The following is a 16,139-nucleotide window of genomic DNA, read 5'->3' as shown; positions in this document are numbered from 1 at the left end:
GGGGGACTCTCTGAGGGGAGAAAAGATGAATGAATGAATGAACGAATCAATGAATCAATGAATAAATAAATAAATAAATAAATACCAAAAGCAACACAGACTAGAAAGGACCAGAGAACACCACCAGAAATTCCAACTCTACAACCATCATAATGGCAATAAATTCTTATCTATCAGTATTCACTCTAAACGTCAATGGACTCAATGCTCCAATCAAAAGGCATAGAGTAACAGAATGGATAAGAAAATAAGATCCAGTTATAAGCTATTTACAAGAGACCCAATTTAGACCTAAAGATACCTTCAGATTGAGAGTCAGGAGATGGAGAACCATCTATGACGCTAATGGTCAACAAAAGAAAGCCGGAGTAGCCATACTTACATCAGACAATCTAGACTTTAAAATAAACACTGTATCAATAGATGAAGAAGGGCATTATATCATAATTCAGGGGTCTATCCACCAAGAAGACCTAACAATTGTAAACATTCATGCGCCATATGTGAGAGCACCCAAATATATAAATCACTTAATCACAACCATAAAGAAACTCATTGATAGTAATACCTTAATAGTAGGAGACTTCAACACCCCACTCACAGCAATGGACAAATCATCTAATCAAAAATCAACAAGGAAACAACGGCTTTGAATGACATACTAGACCAGATGGATTTAACAGATATATTCAAAACATTTCATCCTAAAGCATTGGAATATACATTCTTCTCCAGTGCACATGGAACATTCTCCAGAATAGACCACATACTGGGACACAGATCAGCCCTCAGCAAGTACTAAAAGATCAAGATCATACCGTGCATTTTTTCAGACCACATCACTATGAAACTCGAAATCAACCATAAGAAAAAATATGGAAAGATAGCACATACTTGGAGACTTAAGAACATCCTACTAAAGAATGAATGGGCTAACCAAAAAGTTAAAGAGGAAATTAAAAAGTATATGGAAGCCAATGAAAATGATAACACCACAACCCCAAACCTCTGGGACACAGCAAAGGCAGTCATAAGGGAAAAATATATAGCAATCCAGGCCTTCTAAAGAAGGAAGAAAGTTCTCAGATATACAACCTAACCTTACACCTTAAAGAGCTGGAAAAAGAACAGCAAATAAAACCCAAAACCAGCAGAAGACAGGAAATAATAAAGATTAGAGCAGAAATTAATGCTATTGAAACCAAAAAAACAGTAGAACAGATCAATGAAACCAGAAGCTGGTTCTTTGAAAGAATTAACAAAATTGATAAACCACTAGCCAGTTCATACATATTGGTTATAACTTAACCACAGTAACTTCTCTTTCGTGGAGAACACTAAGGAATGGATACTTGTGAACTGTCATACATTTTGTCAGCATTTTGTGGCAGACTAGAAGAACTTATGAATACACATTTCACAAGTTTTTGTGTGAAATATGTGTACCATTTACTACAACTGCTCTAACTGCCAAAGTAGAGCAAGGACATAAAAAGACCCAAATATATGTACTCTGTAAAAATAAGAGACCAGAAGTGTATCATTTAAAAAAATATTTAAAAAGTTTGCAAACAGATGGTGCTTACATACAATTATATATTGCATTGTTCTACAATTTATTATTTAATAAAGGAATATTCAAAGCAACCACTTAAAATTTTTGCAAATTTAGCATCATGTCTTTAAATTCAGTTAATGTAAGTTTCCAAAGGCAATTAGGGTGTAAACTGTGTTTAATGCTTTGTTATATGTTTTTTTTCTTTCCCTTTTTGCAATGATGTTTTTGCAAAACCACATATAATTGTCACACACTAAGCCAAATTTTTGGAAATCTCTAATATGGAAGGAAAAAACCAAAACAATTAACTATCAACTGCTTCATGTTACCTTATCTACAAGATTTCCAACTGTTTCTGTATTTTAAGATAATCACATAAGAACCCTGCAAAATATGCAAATATATTATTATAATTTTATCACTTTTTCTAAAAATAAGCCTATAATTTGTTACTTTTTTAAAAGAGAATTTCACTAATTTATGTTGTCACTAAGCTACAAATGAATCTCAAAGGAAATATTAGAATTAATTTTTTCAAGTTTACAGCTGAGATATTCACAAGCCATATCTAATAGCCTATCTTGGGAATAATTACTGGTAATGGGTATCCAAGGGAAATTATTGCCTGCTGCTGTGAATTAGGAGTGCCACAGGTGGTGTTCATCAATTGGAATGGGTTGGAGGAGAGTAGCAGTCTGAGCCAAGACTCCTTAAGCTTGATTTGTGGAACCATTGTTTCTGGATGCTTCAAACATAAATTGGCTACTTACAACAATGACCTACCATTTTTTTCAAGCAAAACAAAATGGTGTGTATATCAAACAAAGTACAAATGTAGCATCATGTTGTTAATGTGTGACAGTGAAATCACACTTTCCTGGTGTGGAGGAAAACCCTTTTTAAGGCAGATTTCTGAGTATATATAAACTATGTTAAATTAAATTTAGCAGTGAATATTACAAGTCGCTTTGGTTTATTTTTTGCATTAAATTTAAATAATTATTAGTAAATTGCATTAATTAGTTACTCCATGGTATATGTTTCTAAACATTTCAGGTGTCCACTGACTCTAGTGAATATATAAATAGCACTATTAACTCCATTATCATTGTTATTTATCACGCCATTTGAAGGAAATTTATATGTCATCAGGAAATTGCCTTCATGTGTTCTATGGCTCAAAATAAATAAATACATAAATAATATTATTATAAACATAAATAAACACATAGATAATAAAAACCAATTTTAGATGGTTCTTCTCTATAACATAAAAATACCTCAACTTAATTTGTACTAATTTAGTTTATTAAAGATAGGTAATGGACAAAATGAGTTTTTGAATAATGTCAAGTATTATTTGGGTAATGATTTCAAGTAGTCCTCAATTCACTTTTTTTTCTTATAACTCCATGATTATAAAAATCCTTGAGAGAAAATATTTTAGACAGATATCAGGTCAGTCTCCTAATTTAAATCAAATTAAAGTAAAAATGCCCACTACATCATCCCTATGGTTACTGATATTTTACTTTAAATATAAATTTGAATTAGAGGACACATATGAATACACATACTTTATAATATGAGAACTGAAAAATAAATTGAAATACTAACAGACTAAGAAAAGGAAACCAACTAAGAGACAAGAAAAAGAAACCAACTTATTGAGACAATATTTTCTCATAAGGTGGTTAATGCAGTCTCTCAGAAGCGCTTAAAGTACTACCACAGCTTTAACATGATTTAGACAACAGTGGTGAAGGATCGTAAATTAGGAAGTAGAAACTTCCCAAAAGCTCTTTGAAAATTGGAAATGGAACTTACTTACAGAAACTCTAAGGTCTAGTGGTAGTGTTCCCATGAAATAATTATAATGCTTACATAACAATAAATTATAAAAGGATATTTGTAAGACAATTTTAGATAAACACTAATTTTTTAGTTACAGTTGAGTCAGGGAAAAACCTCTCTGAGTATTTAAAGGAGAGGAAATGTAGTGCATTGGTTATTAATGTGGTAGGTTGGTTTGTTGAATCAGTGTTTGAATCAATCGAGAGCCTAGTGGTAGTATGCTTATTTTACTCATAGGGTGGAGGGACAAATGGAAGATGCAGTGTTATAGGAACGCAGAGACCAGAGTCGCTTGAAGCAGCTGGAGTCATGACAGGTCTGTCAGGAACTATGCTACACACTGAATGTTTATGCCCCTACCTCTACTTGTATGTTGAAGCCTAATCCCCAATGTAGTACTTTTTGGAAGTGGGGTATTTGGGAGATTATTAGGTCATGAGAGTGGAGCCCTCATGAATGGGGTTAGTGCCTTTACAAAAGAGAACTCAGGGAGCTTCCTCACTACTTTTGCCTTATGTGAGAACACAATGAGAACATAGCCATCTATGAACCAGGAGGTGGACTCTCACTAAGCACCAGATGGAGAGCAGGAGATGGATAGAACTGTTACTGAGTGAACACAGCCAAAGTCCCAGAAGAGATGTAAGAAACACAGTATATGGAAGGGTGGAGACAAATTTTAGACAAAGTAGTAAGGGAAGGCCTCTCGGTGCAAAAGAGTTCAAGTTGACTCTTTCATGGTTTCCCAAATTTGGCTTGACCATTTTTTCATTCTTGGATTGGTTCGAGGTTGTGTTCTCAGAAACTGAGCTGTAGATGGACCAAATTTTTGTTTGTTTCATCAGTTTCTTCCTGACAAAATATCTGGGGTCGATTTTTTAAGTATCTTCACATATATTTCATGAAAGCATTTCTAAAAGGTGATTAATCAATTCAAACTTCCAACAATAATGTAAGAATGTTTCAAATTTCTAAACTTTAAGTGACATGATATTTTCATCACTGATCTAAATATATACAATTAAGAGTCAAACCCCACTGTAGGAACACAAATAATAATAATAATAATAATAATTGGTCCAATAAAGGCTTGAAGTCACTAAAATGTAAAAGAAATATTGAGAAAACTGGAAACTCTACCTATTTTAAGGTTCTGGAATACATTGTAGATATGATATTTACTCAGTTCTGATGACACAATTCTCTGTAAATAAAATGTCAAAGGACATTCCTCTATAAGGAAAGGACATTCCCAAGCTTTAGTTCTAAATTACTTCTAAAATCCACTATAGTGCAAGAGAGCTCTTGGGATAGAGTACAGAAGAATTTGCTAGAGTCAAAGTATAGTGCTACTCAAACTTATTCACTATTTCAATTAAAAGATAACTAATGGAATGTTACTAGTAATTACTATTAAAGCTAATAGGCTTGAATTCTTTCTTATTAGAGGGAGACAAAGGATTTGGTGAGAAACACATTTCTTTCTTCAACAGTGATTTTTTTTTTTTTGATTTGCTGGCTCCTGCAGAGTTAACCACTAACCACAGTTGACCTTTATCTCAATGTATAGCTCACTGTTCATCTATAGTGAAATGTACCATGTTGGTAATCATTTTCTTTTGAAATCATTTTCGTTTGTCAAAAGGGCAGATTTTGAAAAGCAGGAACAAATCCCCTTAGGAATACTTAGAGGCTGTATAGACCGTCTTTCATACTATTCAACCTTTTACTTACAAAGGGCTCTTTTAAACTCCAAGTCTCACGCCAACTGCATCAAAGAGAGTATGAAACAATGCCTTCTGTCAGTCATTTCTTGCAATGGTATAAGGGACCCCCCATTACGAGCTGCAAATAACGCAAAACAAGTTTGAAAATAAACCTGCAGAGAGAATGTCACTTATGTAGGTCCCAAAAAGGAACTTCCTAATAAGTTGAAATTTATATCTTTTGGGTGATATTTATGCACAAATTGGTGAAGCCACATGATATATTAGTAGGGACAAAACATGGCAAATATCCAAAGGACATTTATTGCTCCCATTTCCTAATTCAAAATTTTTTTTTCTTCTTAATCTTAAATATTCCATTCAAGTCTGTAGTTTCATTTGCACTTCTGGGTCAACATCTTATATCTTTTCTACTCTTTTAGAGTAGAGATTTTTATCCTATCTATTTTTATCTATTGTATAGATATAATATTTATTCTGTCTATAAAAATAAAGATGATTACTAGGGTGGAATCTCACTTTTAGAAAAAGAAGTGATGGGAGACAGAACTCTCTTTGGGTTAGGGAAAGGTACTATACACTGTCTCTTTTAAATTGATTAAGCACAGCCAAAAAAAATTTTTAAAAAGATGGAAATATAAAACCCATCCCTTAGATATTGTGCCCTCATATCCTCATGATCACCTAGAACACACCAATTTTACTTATTTTAATTGGCTTACTTGTCAGATTAAGAAGAGTCTGAAGTATCTCCTGGCTATGATTGAGAATTCTTTCCTGTGCATAGCAGGATCATAACTGAGATGGAATTTCAGTTGGAAGCAGAGTAATATGTACAAATCAAGTTATGAAGTCAGAATAATTAAGGCAAGGGTGGGGAGTGGAGTCACAGGGACAGTTTAGGATAGAGTACAAAAGGATTATGGACTTGGGCAATGCAGAAAGTGATTTATGTAAAGTTTTAGACTTGAGCCCAATGACTGAGATAGATTTTAACTCAATAGTTTGTGTTAATTTTACACATTAAATCTTTGCAGTGATGTATACACTGTGTTGCTAAGGATCCATAAATGTGGCATATGAACAGATCAGAATGATTGTACTTGGAACCTTGACTAAAATTTTTGAAAAGAACTCTTGAAATCACTATAGCTAAAACAGAAAACTGATTTACAATTAATGTATGGAATCACATGATTTAAATGGAGTTTATAAGTCAATAATCGCTTTGTTTGGAGTGAAGTGCAATCACCCAAGGCTAGAGTTTGTCAATAATGATCGTATCAGATTAGAGCACTTACTCTATCTATCTCTACAACCCAACAGCCAACATAGAAAAGAGAAAAGCCTACATAGAAAACAGAAAAATATAATATATTTTAACAACTGCTATATAATAAGTATATGGTAAAATCTTAGTTGCCAAGAAACCAAGCCTATTTTGATCAGGCATTCTCAAAGAACATTTGAGCAGATACTCAGTAATGCTTACTCCCTTTATATTAATCCATTATAGGTCAAATTGCAATAATACATTAGAAATTGTTTCTTGAGCCTTCTAACTAATCCCACTTAGGTATGACACCACATTAATCCAGATTATATTGAATTTCATTTTTAACCATCATGCTTGAATGAACCATCAGTGTCATATTTCAAAATATTTAGATGATAATCAACAAACATATTTATGTGTAGATGTTTTAGTTGTGAATAAATTATCCTGATGGAAAAAAATATAAATCCTATGTATGTGATAGTAATTATATTTGCATAGTAATTTATTCATTTATTTTGTTTCATTCATATATTTATAAATTTATTCTAAAATATTTATTAGACAGCTATAATATTACAAACATTCTCTAAAACCTGGGTACAAAAAACAAATTATCCTTGACTCCTATGGAATTTAAATGTAAAGTACATAACACAGACAAAAATAGATGTATACAAAACGAACCGTTTGAAATAGCTATATTAAAAAATGCACTTTCATGCAATGGAAAATTGTCTCTCAAAAATATCCATCCATTGTTCCTACAATGTCTTGGCTTCAGGTGAATTATCCATGAATATGCTATTCTGAGTAATGTGTCCAAAGAAGCTGAGATCAAATCCATTCAATTTGCTCATGCAATATTAAATTAAGGGAAATATCAATAGGACTACAAGAACTAGGATGAGGCCACCCTGCAATATTTACTTCAACTGTATCCTTCATGTAGAGTTGCTAAATTTAGCAAATAAAAATACAGTATACCCAGCTAATTTGAATTTGACATAAACAGTTATTTAATATAAGCATGTCCTACACATTACATAGAGCACACCTCTGTGAAAACATTATTTGTTGTTTACCTGATACTCAAAATTTAAATGAGTGTCCTGTATTTTATCTACCTAGTTTACCCTTCAGAGTCTCTAAACCAAACTAACTGAACAAATTACACACCATCTGGGTCTCCCTTAGAAATTCAAGTGGCTTTCTTTTTAAGTTTTGTATTGATCTTTACCTTGGCCTAGGGCATTAATCCAGGTACAAAAGGATATATTAGCAATGCATGGGCTTTTCCTTGGATCACAAAGAAATCTAGGGAAATTCTATCACCCATTACAATCATGAACAGAGAATTGAGATTAACCTGAATGACTTCCATGGTCAAGGTGAGATCATTAATCACTTCAGCCAAAGAAAGGAACACATTTCTTACCACATATTTTAACAGAAATCACTCCCATGGTAGGAATAACTGCCAGCAGAATTCACATTAAAAAAAAGCCAGTTATCATTCCAGGAAGCTTCCTAGAGTAACTAAAAGTAGTACCATTTTGGATAGCTCTCCATATTCATCTGGGATTCTACCTGTGATGTTTCCTTCAACATTTAAGGTATTTCTCCAAAGGTGCAAGTTTCAGGATTTCAGGAAGGAGAGAAGTTATGCCTGGTTTCGTACAAGAAACACAGGCCCAGCAGTATTCATGCTACCCCTGAAATGACAGAGTTGCTCTCAATTTTGAGAACCCCCAAAGGGGCACCTTATCATTCAGTGGTCACAGATCATCCAAAGCAACCATCTAGAAAAATGGTAGGTTTTAGGGTTCCCAGTTTAGTTTTAATAATTGAGTCTAATTCTTGGTTTTAGAGGGAATGTACAACCTGTCCTATTTTTCCACATACTTACCCAAGTGATACTTGTTTGTCCAATGGGATGACATACAGAAGATTGATTTTACAAATATTTGTGAAGAGGAGTAGGAACTGAGGTCATCATTTCTTGTTTGTTAAAGTCTTCTTGGGAAGCTTACTGGAACAGTGATCAAGTCTTGATCAGAGTTGTCCTGCAAATGATGGGAAACTTAGTGGTCATTTAAATGTAAGGTTCAGGAAGTATATTGGAGAAATTGCTCCAGTATGTTTTCCTTAATGAGGAAGGGCAACACTGAAATACAAAGAACACAACAGTCCTCTCTTCCTTGTATCTTCCAGGTTCTGAGGGATTACTTTCTCGCTGACAAGATGTTGTTCTCACTCTACAATCATGAAATTGTTTTGTCTCATTCAGGTAGCTAACACATTATTTTTCTCCAATCTTCCCTTACTTGCATGTAGGCCTTTGCTCTGGATGGACTAATTGCAATTATTTGGAAGGAAATTTTTATGAAACTATAGATATCCATTATGATCAGTGTAGGAAAAGGATATGAGAAGTACATTCAAACAAAATGTTATCTTTATGACCTACAACAATGTCAATCTAATAAAACAATCAAGGAGTAAAATAAGGTCCCTTGCAGGGACCTTTTTAGCCAGGATGCAGCATCCATACAAGTTTGGGGTTAGTGTTAAGGGAAAGATAAATCATGCTCTGGATTGACCATGGTGAAATCCCACATTTTCAAAATTGATTTACTTGACTCATCACCACTCTTGTTTTGATCATTATATTGGAAAGAGGTCTAGAAATTATTTATCTGTGCACTTCTAAATTAAAGAGCTAAACAGCCTTGGTTGGATATGTGGACCAGGAGAGAGGTAAAGTAGTTCAAGATGACTTAAGAGTGTAAAAAGCATGAAAGCTTCCTTGAAAACCTTGACTGCAAGTCCATAGTTGGGTAGATTTTGCAATGAAAACCATACCCTTGTCAGACTGAAAATGGTAGTAATTGCTGAAAACATGACTCATTTGTTTCAAGAACTATAATGATATGTTGGAGCTGGCTGTTCAGACTGGAACTGTAACATTATAACTTGAAAATAGGTCTACATCAGGGGATGATGGCAGAATAGGAAGATACTAAGATTACCTTGACACAGGGATACAACTAGAGGACATCCACATCAGTGTAAATAAACTAGAAAATATCCCCCAAACTGGCAAAACAGACTATCCTCAGAAAAATATAGAAAAGAGGCCATATTGAAGAGGGTAGAAAGGTTAGAGAAGCAGTTCAGAGTTAAGTGAACATGCAGGACTGTCCTCAGGAGGAACGGATGCCATGTGCAGAGGGGAGAGAAACAGACCCTCACATCAAGCACCTCAGGCACAGGGAGCCTGCAGAGGGAAGATAAATCCACATAATATCTGATTTTGAAAAGCAGAGGGGCCAAATTTCATGAGTTCTTATAGTCAGCGGGGCTTAACACCTGGCACTTTAAAATTCAGTGGGCCCTGGTCTGGGAGAATCAGGAGGATGATAAGAAACTGAGTCCCTGCCCTTAAGGAAACAGCACAACAAACAGTCCCATGGAGATACGGCATAGAAGCAGGAGTTTGAAAAACACCTGGGATATATCGGAGGAAGATTTCTTTACTAATCTCAGAGCCTGTATTGGAGCGGCAGGAATCATGGGGAGATGTCTGCAATAACAAAAGAGCTGGTGGGCACCATTTATCTTCCCCAATCCCCAGCCTAGACACACTAACACCTGCTGGAACAAACACAACATGAGCTACCTAATTTGCCAACAGTGAGCTTCGCCTCCATGTTCTCCTATGGACATGACTCCTCCAGCCAAGCCTCAGTTCCAGGTCTCCTTAAGTAGCAAACCTACATGGACCTTGATGGAACCATGTGTCCCACCTTTGCATTCTCCTGCAGACTGATTCCCTCCAGCACTGCTACAAGAGTTTTCTAATGCAGCTTTAGGTCCCCTCCCACAGCAGACTTGAGCAAACCTTGCTAACACCACCCCTAAATTCTCCTGCAGACCTGCCTCCTTCGATATGCCTTCGCTGGAACCTATCCAAAGCTATGCCACAAGCCTGGCAATGTGAGAGTGGCCCCAACAGGGACCAGAACCACTCCAGAGTAACTCCTATCCCAGGGAGAGGGGAAGATAACTACACACACCAGTGGCAGTCATATGGTCTAACAGCAGGCCTCACCTATTAACAAAAACCTCTCAGGAAAAGTGTCCTACAGTTCTGTGCTACTGCATCTCTGGAAAACATCTCGTCTGACTTTACTGAAGCCCAAGGTGGCCCTAGACTGACCCACTAACCACACAGAGACCAAACCCTGACCACAACAAGTGAAGAGAATTATTGCAGATGACTGGACTGAAAACAAAAGCAGCTCAGCCACAACAATAGGGTGTGCATAACACAAATAGGAGACATCCCTGAAACACAAAGTTGTGATGAATGGGGGACACTACACTGTAAGGCACCACAGGACCACTACTTCATAAGACCACTACTTTCAAGAGCAGGAATAACTGATTTTTCTAACACGTAGAAACAGACACAGCAAGTCCTCACGAAATGAGGATACAGAGGGGTATGTTCCAAATGAAAGAGCAGAACAAAATCACAAGAGAGCTAAATGAAATGGAGATAATAGGCCTGATAGAGAATTTAAAGCAATGGTCATAAAGATACACATCAGACTTGAGAAAAGAGTGTACGACTTCAGTGAGACTCTCAACAAAGAGATAGCAAACATGAAAAAGAGCCAGAGTTAAAGAACAATAATTCAATATAAAATACTTTAGATGTAATAATAGTAGAGTAGAGGAATCAGATAACTAGATCAGTGACCTGGAGGACAGAGTAATGAAAAGCAATCAAGATGAATGGGAGAGAGAAAAAACAATAAAAAATGAAAATAAACTTAGTGTGCTTTGGGACACAATCAAGTGTAATAACATTCACACTATAGAGATCCCAGAAGGAGAAAAGAGAGAAAAGGGGGAAGAAAACTTATTTAAAGAAATAATAGCTGAAAACTTCCTAAATCTGGAGAAGGAAATTAAAATTCAGATCCAGAAGACATAAAGAGCCTGTAACAAAATCAACCCCAAGAGGTCACACCAAGACGCACTGTAATTAAAATGGCAAAAAGTAGTGATAAAGAGAAAATTTTAAAAGCAGCAAGAGAAGGAAAGAAAGAAATACAGTTTTATACAAGGAAAATTCCATCAGATTATCAGTTGATTTTTCAGCAGAAACTTTGCAGGCCTCATATAGCCATGATATATTCAAAGTGCTAAAAGGAAAAAAAAATTCTGCAGTCTCTATATACAAGGCTATCATTCAGAATAGGAGAGATAAAGAGTTTCCCAGACCAGGTGCCTGGGTGATTCAGTCAGTTGAGCATCTGACTCTTGATTTCAGCTCAGGTTATGATATCATGGTTTGTGAGTTCAAGTCCCACGCTAGTCTCCATGCTGACAGTGTGGAGACTGCTTGGAATTTTCTGTTTCTCTCTCTTTCTGCCCCTCCCCTGATCACACTTCCCTCCCCCCTCAAAATAATTAAAAACTTTTAAAAAAAGGGTTTCCCAGAAAAACAAAAGTTAAAGGAATTTATGACAATTAAACTGGTCCTACAAGAAATGTTAAAGGGGACTCTCCGTGTGGAAAGGAAAGACCATAAGTAGGAGTAAGAAAAGTAGAAAGTACAAAAGCAGCAAAAATAAGTATTTCTGAAATAATCAGCCATGGAATTCACAAATTAAAAGATGTAGTATGACACCATATACCTAAAATGTGGGCAGTAGAGCAGTAAAGAATGGATTAAAACATAAGTAACCATCACTTAATATAGACTGCTATATGCATATGATGTTTTATATAAAGCTTTATATATTTAATGACAACCATAAATCAAAAATACTAATAGATATGCAAAAAATGAAGAAAAATGAATCAAAGCATATCATTAAAGAAAGCCAGAAAACTGTGAGAGAAGAAAGAGAAAAAAAGAACAGAGATGAACTAAAAAAATCCATAAAACAAGTAAACTACCAATAATTACTTTTAATGTAAATCAACTAAGTGCTCCAAACAAAACACTTAGAGTGTCAGAATGGATAAAAAAGCAGGACCCTTCTATATACTGCTTACAAGAGACTCATTTCAGACCTAAAGACATGCAGATTGAAAGCTAAGGGATAGAAAAGAATCTATCATGCAAATGGAAGTGAAAATAAAGCTGGGGTAGCAATACCTATATTAAACAAAACAGACTTGAAAACAAAGACTAAAAAAGAGACAAACAAGGATGTTATATAATCATATGTGGAATAATCCAACAAGAAGATATAGTAATTGTAATATTTATGAACCCAAAATGAAAGCATCCAGATACATAAAACAGCTAATAACAGACATAAAGGATGTAATCAACAGTAATACAATAATAGTGTATTTACATGAATGGATAGATCATCCAAACATAAAGTCAACAAAGAAAGCGTTGCCTTGAATGACACATTGGATGAGATGGATCTGACATATTCAGAACATTCAATCCTAAAACAGCAGAATAAACATTAGTTTCAAGTGCACATGGAACATTCTCCAGAATAAATCAAGTTATGGTCACAAAACAAATATTAATAAATTAAAAAAAATTGAAGTCACATCATACATCTTTTCCAATCACAATGCTATGAAACTAGAAATCAACCACAATAAAAAATTCTGGGAAGAACACAAATGCATGAAAGTTAAATAACACAGTAATAAACAATGAATGTGTCAACCATAAAATCAAAGATGAATTAAAAAAATACATGGAGACCAATGAAAATGAACACACAATGGTCCAAAATCTCTGGGATGCAGCAAAAGCTGTTCTAAGAAGGAATTTGATAGCAATACAAGCCAATGTCAAGAAACAAAAAAAATCCCAAATAAACAACCTAATCTTACACCTCAAAGAACTAGTAAAAAAGAACAAACAAAACCTCAAACCAGTAGAAGGAAAGAAATAATAAAGTCTAGAGTAGAAATAAACAAAATAGAAACACACACACACACACACAAAAGCAATAGAATAGATCAATAGAACCAGGAGCTTGTTCTTTGAAAAGATCAACAAAATTGATAAACTTTTAGCCAGACTCATCAAAAGAGGGAAAGAGAGAGAGAGAGAGAGAGAGAGAGAGAGAGAGAGAGAGAGAAGATTCAAACAAAATCAGAAATGAAAGAGGAGAAATAATAAGCAACACCACAGAAATTCAAAAGATTATAAGAATATTATGAAAAATTATATGGTAACAATAGAATAAATGCATGAATTTCTAAAAACATATAACCTCACAAAACTGAAGCAGGAAGAAATAGAAATTTAAACAGACTTATAACCAGCAATGAAATTGAATCAGTAATCCAAAAGCTACCAAGAAACGAAAATCCAGGATCAGAGAGTTTCACAGATAAATTCTACCAGACATTTAAAAAAGAGTTAATACCTATTATTCTCAAAGTTTTCCAAAAAGTAGAAGATAAAAGAAATCTTCCAAATTCATTCTATGAGGCTAGCATTACTTTGATACCAAAACCGGATAAAAACACTAAAACATAAGAGACCTATAGGCCAATATCTCTGATACACATAGATGCAAAAATCCTCAACAAAATATTAGCAAACAAAATCTGACAATACATTAAAAAAATTCATTATGATCAAGTGGGATTTATTCCTGGGATACAAGTGTCGTTCAATATCCACAAATAAATTAGCATGATACATCATGTCAACAAGAGAAAAGATAGGGGCGCCTAGGTGACTCAGTTGGTTGAATATTTATTTGTCTCTTGATTTCAGCGCAGATCATAATCCTGGGGTCATGGGATCAAGTCCTGCATGAGGATCCACACTGAGCATGGAGGCTGCTTAAAATTCGTTCTCTCTCTCTCCCTCTAGCCCTTTCCCCACCTCGTGTGTGTTCTCTCTCACTCTCTCTCTCTCTCTCTCAACTAAAAAAAAAAAAAATAGGGGCACCTGGGTGGCTCAGTTGGTTGAGCAGCTGACTTTGGCTCAGGTCATGATCTCATGGTTGGTGGGTTTGAGCCCAGTGTCGGGCTCTGTGCTGACAGCCTGGAGACTGGAGCCTGCTTCAGATTCTGTCTTTGTCTCCCCCACTCGTGCTCTCTCTCTCTCTCTCTCTCTCTCTCTCTCTCTCAAAAATAAAAATAAAAATAAAACATTAAAAAACTTTTAAATTAAAAAAAAATTAAAAAGCAAGAGAAAGGATAAAAACCCTATGATAATTTCAATAGATGCAGAAAAAGTATTTGACAAAGTATAACATCCATTCATGATAAAAACCCTCAACGAAATAGGTTTAGAAGGAACATACTTCAACATTGTAAAGACCACATATGAAAAACATACGGCTAACATCATCATCTTCAATGCTTAAAAACTGAGAAATTTTCCCCACAGATCAAGAAAAGACAAGGATGTCTACTCTCACCACTTTTATTTAACATAGCACTGGAAGTCCTAGCTGCAGCAAATAAACAAGAGAAATAAATAAAAGGCATCCAAATTGGTAAATAAGTAAAACTTTCACTATTCGCAGATGACATGACACCTTAGAGAGAAAACCCTAATAACTCCACAAAAAAAAAAAAAACTACTAGAACTGATAAATGAATTCAGTAAAGTCACAGGATACAAAATTAATACCCAGAAATCTGTGGTGGTTCTATACACTAACAACAGTCACAGAAAGAGAAATTTAAAAAACAACATCATTTACAACTGCATCAAAAATAATAAAATACCCAGGAATAAATTTAGCTATGGATGTGAAAGATCTGGACTCTAAAAATGATAAAACATTGAGATAGAAATGGAAGATTATACAAACAAATGGAAAGATATTCCATGCTCATGGGTTAGAAGAACAAATATTGCTAAAATATCCATAGTATCCAACACAGTCTAGAGATTTAATGCAATCCCTATCAAAATACAAAATCCCTACCAAAACAGCATCTTTTTAAAATTTTTTTTATTTTTATTTTTTTAAATTTTTTTAACGTTTATTTATTTTTGAGAGAGAGAGACAGAGCATGAATGGGGGAGGGGCAGAGAGAGAGGGAGACACAGAATCTGAAGCAGGCTCCAGGCTCTGAGCCATCAGCCCACAGCCCCGCGCAGGGCTCGAACTCACAGACCACGAGATCGTGACCTGAGTTGAAGTTGGGCACTTAACCAACTGAGCCACCCAGGTGCCCCAAAATTTTTTTAATTTTTAATTTTTTAAAATTTACATACAAATTAGTTAGCATATAGTGAAACAATGATTTCATGAGTAGATTCCCTAATGCCCCTTACCCATTTAGCCCATCCCCCTCCCACATCCCCTCCGGCAACCCTCAGTTTGTTCTTGATATTTATGAGTCTCTTCTGTTTTGTCCCCCTCCTTGTTTTTATATTATTTTTGTTTCCCTTCCCTTACGTTCATCTGTTTTGTTTCTTAAAGTCCTCATATGAATGAAGTCATATGATTTTTGTCTTTCTCTGACTGATTAATTTCACTTAGCATAATACCCTCCAGTTCCATCCACATAGTTGCAAATGGCAAGATTTCATTCTTTTTGATTGCTGAGTCACACTCCATTGTATATATATACCATATCTTCTTTATCCATTCATCCATCGATGGAAATTTGGGTTCTTCCCATACTTTGGCGATTGTTGATAGTGCTGCTACAAACATAGGGGTGCGTGTGTTCCTTCGAAACAGCACACCCA

At 35.0% G+C, this 16,139-nt stretch overlaps 1 long non-coding RNA gene across 2 annotated transcripts in view; it reads right to left on the bottom strand.

Annotated features, from left to right (window-relative positions):
• LOC123384622 overlaps window positions 1-16,139 on the bottom strand; it is a 313,155-nt gene that overhangs the window by 39,815 nt on the left and 257,201 nt on the right. Inside the window, exons 4-5 of one of the 2 annotated variants that reach the window (XR_006596000.1) lie at window positions 8,325-8,481; window positions 1,205-5,257 (exon numbers count right to left, since the gene is read on the bottom strand). This is a non-coding gene — a long non-coding RNA (uncharacterized LOC123384622). Of the gene's footprint in view, window positions 1-1,204; window positions 5,258-8,324; window positions 8,482-16,139 lie in introns of those variants that run through there. The other variant, XR_006596004.1, reaches the window with a different exon arrangement.

The sequence above is a fragment of the Felis catus genome, chromosome A1, assembly GCF_018350175.1.
Source record: "Felis catus isolate Fca126 chromosome A1, F.catus_Fca126_mat1.0, whole genome shotgun sequence".
Lineage (NCBI taxonomy): Eukaryota > Metazoa > Chordata > Mammalia > Carnivora > Felidae > Felis > Felis catus.
Note: the sequence above shows the minus strand (reverse complement) of the source record. Positions and strands in the feature narration are given on the sequence as shown.